Source organism: Rhinolophus sinicus, linkage group LG07 (assembly GCF_036562045.2).
Source record: "Rhinolophus sinicus isolate RSC01 linkage group LG07, ASM3656204v1, whole genome shotgun sequence".
Taxonomy (NCBI): Eukaryota; Metazoa; Chordata; class Mammalia; order Chiroptera; family Rhinolophidae; genus Rhinolophus; species Rhinolophus sinicus.
Window position 1 is genome coordinate 10,499,527 of NC_133757.1, and position 9,084 is coordinate 10,508,610.

Below are 9,084 nucleotides of genomic sequence, written 5' to 3' on the forward strand. Positions count from 1 at the left end.
TTAGAGCATTTCATGACCCCTGCAGGCACGCTTCCCCACTCTGCTCATGCTGAGTGGCCTCCAGAGAGTCTCAGATGTGGGAGCCTCGGACCCGAAGTCCAGCCACAGAAGCCCTTCAGCCTGCCCGCGTGCCAGCCACTGCCCACTCTGCCCTACTGTTCCATGTAGATGGGAGCGTTTTAACTGAGTGGAAGGCATTGTGGCACAAGGAAATGTCGCAGGGGCTCATATGATAAGGGGGCTACATCTCATGAAGCCCCCACTCTTTGGGGGCCTGAGTTGTGACAAGTTCCAAAACATGGTACAGCAGAAGGTGGGGGGTGCAGGGGTTTTCAGGGAGAGGAAGAGCCCAGTCGTCTTGGTTTCTCCCTGCTGGCACATCATTTGGCACCAGTTTTATTTTACCAGCTTTAATCCGAATTAGACATTTTACTCATTAAAGCAATAAAATGGGAACATTATTCTTAGAGTATCCATGTTGCCTGAAAAGTGTAGTCATTTGTCCTCTCCATCTGGTCACAGCAAAGTAAGGATTCGTTTTGGATCAGTAATAACTTAGGTTCCTGAAGCTTTAACATGTGCATTTACTACCACCAGAATGCCTGAATTAGATTAGTAATGTAAATGTCAGTTACTGTTAACTGAGATTAATCCGTTTCAGGCCATCAGTATGGCATTAATGTAACTATGATTTATTAAGTACTTCAGGCTAAAACAACTTACTGAAGAACAGTAATTTGGAGCTTTACAGCACTGGTTCTGAGAAGCACAGTTGGTAGTGCATTCTTGTTTGGGAGCCCTCAGGATGTTTCTGATTTTCGGCAGAACATTCTATTTCTTTCACCAAAAGGACCGTTTGAATATATAATCTCAGGTTTGCTATAATTAGTTCTGATGACAGTTAAATACCTTGGCCAAAACTATAAATCAGTAGTTAAACAGGTTTCTGCAACTGGTCATAAATCTCCAGCTCCATATTTTAAACACACTTATTTTTTTTTTTTTTTAGAGAGACAGCGAAGGGAGGGGCAGGCCAAGGACAGGAGTAAAATGTTATCTGAACTTCGAGTACCAGCTTATTAGCACCTCACATTTAAAATCTACTGATTTCCCTGATACCTTTAGTCTAGAATGTTATCTTTAATAACTTAGCTTATTCACTCTGATAAGACAAGATTGAATTCTTAAAATATGAAGGGTAATTTTCAAAATATCAAAATTTTCATTTGTTAGGTAAAGAGATCACTGCAAAAATGGATGTCCTGCTAAACCATAAAAATTACTGCATTAGGTTGATATTTAAATAAGATTTCAATTGTGTATTCTTTATTTTTAAGAAATCAAGTTTAGGTAAATAAGGTGCTGTTATGTCAGACTCCATTTTAGAAAACTTAGTGAAGCCTAGTCAAAATTCAGAACCAACTGAAACATTTCAGGTTTTTCCATGTTGGCAGAAGTCGCTTTTATTTTTAGTATCTGGCAGAGCAATACATGCTTTTCATGTCAGTTTAATACTTTTTCAAGCCAACTGTTTATTCACTGGCTTAAAATTTACACTCAGCTAAAGTCTTAACTCCGACTTTCATGAAACAAATAGTAATATTTGGACAAAATATGTACATGAAAATCTTTTTCCAAAACCAAATGTAGATTGGTATTTGTGGCATCAGTGCCTTCTAACATGGTAACGGATGTGAAAGGACTTTGAAAAGTCTAGGGCATTATAAACCCAGGGCAGTGTATTTCAAGGATTTAATTTTGATTATGAACTACTCAGAGCGTCTTTGTAGGTTTTCACATTTAAATTCGTGAGAGACTTTCTGCTAGAAAGGAGACTATGTTAGAGTCAATGTCAATGAACTAGCAAAAGATTATTTTGTTCACCTATCAATTCTTGACCTCTATAGCTTACTAAGACAATCAGACCCCTTTTCCATGTTTGACGTTGGGGTGCTCTGTAGATTTTGATAAAATGAGCACGGCTGCATTCTGGAGTTTTTATTATTTTATCCTCCCTCCACACTCTCACCTTAGAAGAAAAATAAACCCCACACATTCTCAGTGTTGTAGCTGTAGTCACAGAGACTTCCTGGAAGGGGATTCGCGACCCCAGCAAGAACATGGCAGACAGCAGGGAACAGGTGGAGAACGCCATGCAGAAACGCAGGAAGGAGCCAAACCATTGTACTCGTGGGAAAATGAAGCATGCGGCTCCTTCAGCAGTATCTGCTCCTGTTCGCTGGTGAGTGTTCTGGAGGTATGTGTTCACTTGGCTAGAATTTCTTCAGGTGCAGTGGTGCTGTCAGTAGCTTCTTGCCACACTGGCTTTTGTCATCTTCATCTCTGGGACGTGACTGTAGGTGTCTGGTGGGATTGTCCGCTAAATGCCACGCAGTGTGCTGTGTTTTTAGATGTGTTTGTAAAATCTGGAATTTGTGGAGGACTAGTTCTTATTATTAGTATTAGGGACCCCTTTTTAGATTTAAGTAGAAAAGGTATAACATTTTAAAAGTGAGGTCACATGCCTTTTATATCCAGACCTGGTTTCTTAAGGAAGCACAGAGTGGAAGAAGTAAAAGGGGAAGGGAATGTAGTACCTGAGAGAAACCTCGGCTCCTGGGGGCTCCGTGCCAGGTTTCCTCCTGAGTCTACTCACTGGCATCATTCTGGAAGCCTCCACCCACGCCTCGGGGGCCCATGGGCTGCCTCTTGCTGAATTGCTGCAGGGGGCCTGCTATGTGACAGGTATGGAATGAGGTCATCTCTTCCCACCTCTAATTTCTGAAGGGTGTGTCTGTCCAGTTATTACTTGTTCATTGAACTTAGAGGTTTAGAAACCAGCAGCTACAGTACAGGCTGTAATTATTGATGTCTGTTTCGTATTCATCTGTAAGTCCTGGCATTTGATCAAGAAGTTAATATATCACTTCATCTTCAAGCTGAATGTGCCTCAGCTAATAACGTTTTATTGTTTGATGGGTAACATACAGTTAAGATTACTCAGAATAAAAACTTTCATTTGTAATGCGGGTGATACTAGCTTGAATCTCACAAGGAATAGTGGAGCAGTGAAGCCTTGCATTTTAAAAAATTTCTTTCTACATAGTATCTGAGAAACATTTATAAAACACCTATGCATCAGACACTAAGCAAATTCTTGCTGATGCAAAAATAAATAAGCACAGTCTGATGGGAAATAGATGTAAACCATGTTGGGACAACTTGGTTCTTAGGTGGGCTGTTAGAAACCCAGTGACCTTTTCTTTGCTAAATACAAAGAAATAATCTACATGTAATAAAGCAAGTAACCTAGACTTAAACAATTTGGTTACACGGGTGTATGTTCTCTCCAAGGTGTGGAGTTTCCTTGCTGGGCGGCTAGCTGCACTCACTGACCAGCTTAGTGACTCATCCACATGTGCTCACCTCACTCACAGTGGGGATTGACACTGGACTTTCACCTTCTTTCTTAGACTCGCTGCAGAGACAAGGGTCATTAAGGAGTAAGACTCAGGAATGAATGCAGCTGTTCTACACAATATCGGTAATGTTAAGCGTTTAGTTTATCTCAGACTGTATGAACATGTCCTTTATGTTAGGATGGCTATGTCACAATGCCTGCCCTTGGTAGGGTAATGGTAACTACTGCAGGAAGTGTGTCCCCCCCAGCTATAATGACCCAAACACAGTAGAAGTTTATTTCTTGCCAGGGGATGAAGGAGGATGTTCCTGTCAACGGGCTCTGCTCCATTCAGTCATTCGGAGACCCAGGCTGACAGCCACTCTCACTTTTCCCTAGTAACGCTGGGTGTCACCATCTCAGTCACCTGGAAGGGAAAAGCGCGTGGATGAGCACTCATGGGAAGTTAGAGCCTGGCCTGGAAGTGGGACACATTACTTCTCACTTCGCACGACTAGAACTTCTTACTTCATACCTAACTGCAAGGGAGGCTGGGAGATATAGACTGGCCATTTCCTAGGAAGAAGGGAATCAATTTTAATAAATAGCTATCAGTGTCTGCCACATTGCCTCGGTCACATCTGACCTTGACTTGAAGTGGTAACTAAGTATTACTGAGGCCTGGTATTGAATAGCACAAGTCACTATTTGTGATGTGATGGAGGTCTTTTTCCTTGGATGTGTTGACAGAGCTGATCAAAATAGCCACTCATATTACCACGTAATGTGCCTGGTAGCAGTCCCAAGGATCTCTGGTGTACGGTACGTGCTGCAGTGGAATTCTATGCTCAGTGAGGCTCAAATGAGAATGTAGTTGTCACCTGCAGAAAGTCAAGGCTTCCTGACAGGTGATGCTTAGTGTAAGATGAAGGGTAATCGGGACTTCACCTGGGAGAGCAGTGGAAGCGAGAGCGTCCTGGCAGAGCAGCCACGAGCCACACTGGAGCACAGAGGGGGTTCAGCCGTGGGGGTCTACAGTGGAGGTGGAGCAGCAGAACGATGACACGGGAGAGGGTGGCTGGAACCCACTTGCACGCAGCGTTATGAGACGTGCCAGCAGTTGGGACATTGTGTTTAAGGAGTGAGGGGACAGTGGCATAAGCAAGCGAGAAATGTACAGATTGGCACACGAAGAAAGGTGGGTCAAAAGGCAAAACCAGTTGGGCTTAGGTCATTGCAGTAGCCGGAGGATGAACTGATGAGAACCTGAACCACGGCTACGGGAATTGAGGGGAGGGCCTGAGCCCTGGAGGTGTTAGGTGGGGGTTTGACAAGGCCTGGTGACTGTTTGCACGAGGGGCGTTGGGTGCCTATGGATGGTGATGTGGGATGACGAAGGTAGCAGAGGGCAGGTGACGTGAGTCATGGTTACTAAGTCACGCTTAGTCATGTCAAATCGGACGTTCAGTGATGCTGTGCTTAGCAGCGTGGGTCACGTTTAGACCTTCTGTGTCAAAGTACCTGAGGAATTAACTTGTGAACAGTGTACATAGAGACCTAGAGGCCAGAAGAGAGGGTTGGTGTAGAAGACAGACTGAGGAAAGGGGTTTTGAAGGTGGAATGTCAACAGCAACAAATGCCGCTGAGCTGTCAAGCAAGGTAACGGGGGAGATGGCTGACAGCGTCAAGGGGCCTGGTGAGCTTGGCCAAGGCAAAGATTCGAGTCACAGCAGAGGGGTCGTAGGTCAGGTTTCCTAGAAGCCGTGTCTCGGATGTCTTGTGGAATTTATAAAGGAAAAACCTGTAAGGTTGGGAGTGAAGCCGACGAAGAAGGGAAAGCACCAAACAAGGAAAAGCCGTGGCTCTGGACCCCGCATGTGGTCCAGGAGCAGCCTCTACGGCCTCCTCTCGGGCAGGCAGTGGCTGTGAGCTGCCCCTGGGGCAAGGTGGCCTCCCTCTGTGGAGGGCCATTCTCCAGAAAGGGGGCAGCTGGGAGTGGGTACACCGACCCAGTAAAGGGGAGATGGGGGGGTGGTGTGAATGTGTGCTGGCGCGTGCACAGACAGTCCCGACCTTGGCTATTGGGTGGTGGCCCTCCATCTGTCTGGGGGAGATGATGTGGGCAAGCAGTGTGGGTGCTGGACTAGAAGTCAGAAGGGTTTAAATAATCCACACCTCGCCTGGTGTCATGATTAAATGAAAAACAGATCTGACTGGTAGTGCTAGATGGAGGCCTGCTGGATTTGAAATCCTAAGTGCTGTGATTATGGATTCCAAGAATAAATGCAACCCTTTAATAACCCTCCCTGAGATAATACGAAAACTAATGAGCTGTTTACAGATTTTAAAAACTCAGGACTGCCTACAACTGTCTATACAGCAGGGTTTGGACACTGGAAAAGAGTAAAAATTAAAACCACCTCCCACTGTAGGGTATATGCTTCAATATGTAGATAAATAAATCATAATTTACACATAGATTCTTAAATATAAACACAGAGCGGAGTCGCTCCCAAAATAAGTTCCATAGACCCTCAGCCCATTAAGAAACACAGGCTTCTGTGGTCAGGTACATGTGGGAAACGCTGCACGTTGTCACCGCTGTGACACTGACAGTGCACACTGTCAGCACGTCGAGGGCTCTGAGAAGTCAGTGAACCCCTGCTGGATGTTTAATACAAGGCTTCTCAAATTTCTTTAACAAGATCGTTTTAATTATTTTAACTTACCATTTATTAGCAATTCACATAGCTCGTCACAGCATTTTGGCAAACACAACTCTAACTGTTCAATGATTGTGGAATAGTCACGTTAGACTATCTACCACTTCTGCTCCCAGAACCTTGGCCGGGGGGGGGGGGTTCTGTGCATTCCACCTTCTGAGTGCAAGCCGACCCTCCCCTCTGCCTGTCTAGCTGAATTCTGTCCTTTATTTGAAGCTCATCTTAAATGCTCATACTCCCTATTTGTCCTTGACATCTGCCCCCAGGACATGGAAGTCACATCCTCTTAACCCTTAAATTATGTACATTTTTGAGTCCAACCCAGATCTACTGAATCTCGGAACCTGTGGTCTAGAACTGTTTTGTTTTAAAGCTCTCAGCTGATTCTCATGAGCTAGCCTGGCACAGGATTGCAGGCCAACGTTTTCTGTGGATGGAGGATGGATGGATGGATGGATGGATGGATGGATGGATGTCTTGTCTTGATGTCTTTATTCAGTATCATGACTGATTGAGAACATAAGCCTTGGAACTACTATATTCTACTGACAAAATTTTAAATATTTTGATAATTCAGTGTTGTCCATGCTCCTGCCTTAAAGAGATACCTTAATTCTACATACATCATAGAAAAGTTTACAGGTGGAAAACATTAAAAAATGTTTTCATGGCACTTATGTACAGTGCTCTTGGAAGCATCCCTCTAAGGAAACCAATACACAGTATACTTGTTTCACAGAGGAGGAAACTGAGATCCGGGGAGGTTTAAGAAAGAGCTCCATGGCTATAAAAGGTCCAGGATTAGAACCCAGGACAAGCCTCTGCTCTTCTCCCTATTCCTGCGGTTCTCAAATTGTGATCCATGCACGACCTGCAAGCAGAAGAATCACTTGCTGAAAATGTAAACTCCAGGGTCCTCTGGAGCAAGGCCTGGGACTCCAGTTCAGGAAGCCCCTCGGATCGATGCCTACTAATGTTAAGAATCACTGTCTTGGAGTAACATCTCCTTCCTACATGAGGATGCAGAAATGGGAAAGAGAAAGCCAAGCCTGCCAAACTTGTACACCTTCCCACAAGCCATAGGGAGGGAGCTTGTACCATGGAGTATACATACTGAGTCCCATTCCATCAATAGAAATGCTCATATCCCCAAATAGGCTGGCTCTACTCAGTCAACCACTTTCATTTTAAAAAAGAAAGAAAAGAAAGGTTCCGTGTCAACTCAATTGGAATCCTCGGTTGGTACTTGCTTCCTTGCCAGCCGTGCTCAAAAAGAAAAAAGAGAAAAATCCAGTCCATGTGCATAAAAGTTATATTCCCCATGGCAAGACGGCTTAATTAAAGTCTTCAGATGTTTCCCTGCACCTTGGAAGGCATTTTTATGAAATTCATACAGTACCAGAAGTGGCTCCAGCTCCAACAATTCTTGAGGTCAAAAGCTTTGTAAATAGCATAGCTCCATCGGGAGCAAGCTGCTTTCTTCAGGTCCAGTGTCCTGGTTCCTTTATCTCCAGCTTTGTGACGCTAAGGACTGCCCAAGGATGGCACTGGAGTGTACTCCAAGGTTAAGGGCAGGTAACAGAATCCATAGACTTCTCCCCATTTCCACAGTAAATGTGTGTTGAGGGCTTGTGTGGCAAGCGCTGCTGGAAGCACTGAGGATATGGCACTGAACGAAACGCCCTATCAGAGAGGCACTATTATCTCCATTTTTCAGAAGAAGGACCAGGATACAGAGAGATTAAGGAATCTGCCTGAGGTCCCACAATTCACAGTGGCAGTGAAAGCTCTCAATTCCTCTGTAATTTGAGGCTTAATATGATAATATAATAATTTGAAGTTTATGTGGTGGTTTGTGAAGATTCTATTGTGCATAAAAATCCTAGCACGTAATGTGTTCCCCCAGGGTTACTGAGTCCCCTAGGCTGCAGCACCATGACTTAATGAACCATTCCTTTGTCATGACTGTATCCCTAGGACGTTTCATAATGACTGGTACATAGCAGGTGTTCAATAAAAAGTTTTGACTGAATGAACAAAAGTACCTACTAACAAATTCTTATTTCCTTCACCTTTTCTTTAGAGACATTTCTGCTCTAAGGTATCCTCTGTATTTTTCTGAAACCAAAAGATTCTCGACAAAGCTCCTCATTTCCTCATCTTCCTCTCTGCCACTGGCATTTAACCTTCTGGAGGCTACAAACAGACCCTCTCTCGGAAAAGATACATACACGTGAACATACACACTGCATTTTGACATAATCACAGTGGTTTACGGACCCTTTAAACCCTTCCCATCTAACGGACCTGCTTAAACACTCCCATTCTAGAGTACCCAGCCCACTAAGATATAAAGGCCAGCCCATCTGTCTGTTCCAAATCAGCAAGCTATCACGGACAACCTACAACATCGTGGCTATTTCGTACCTCTAGTCAAAGTCACAAAGACCTCCTTCTAATCTCCTTGTGATTTGGGATAGCAAAGGTTACAGCAATTTAGGTTTTGGGTTCCTTACAATAGACTTGTGGTTCTTAAGATAAGCTAATGGAAATAGTATTTGTATAAATAGGTTCAGTATTACTGACCATGTTTATAATCCTGAAAATTCTTAACACAATTTTTATAAGCATACTTCCCCTCCACCTCCATTCTCTAGTCGTGGGAAAACCCAGTGGTCACAGTGTTACCAGGCTTTGCTGGGCCTCAGGGAACTGCGCAGTCAAGACCCCTCTGAAAGCAGAAAGAGGATAAGACAAGAGAAGACTTTATAAAACTAAATCGTGTCAAGTGCTTTGCCTGACCTCAAAAAATACTTTACCAGGGTTGGTAGTTGATTGACAGGGGAACTCAAAGGGAGACGTAGGGAATTTATGAAAACATTTAAGTAGAACTGCCCAAAGGAAGACCCTGAAAAGTTCAGCCATAGATTTTATGAGAAGATGAAAGTGTAGGCATTAGCG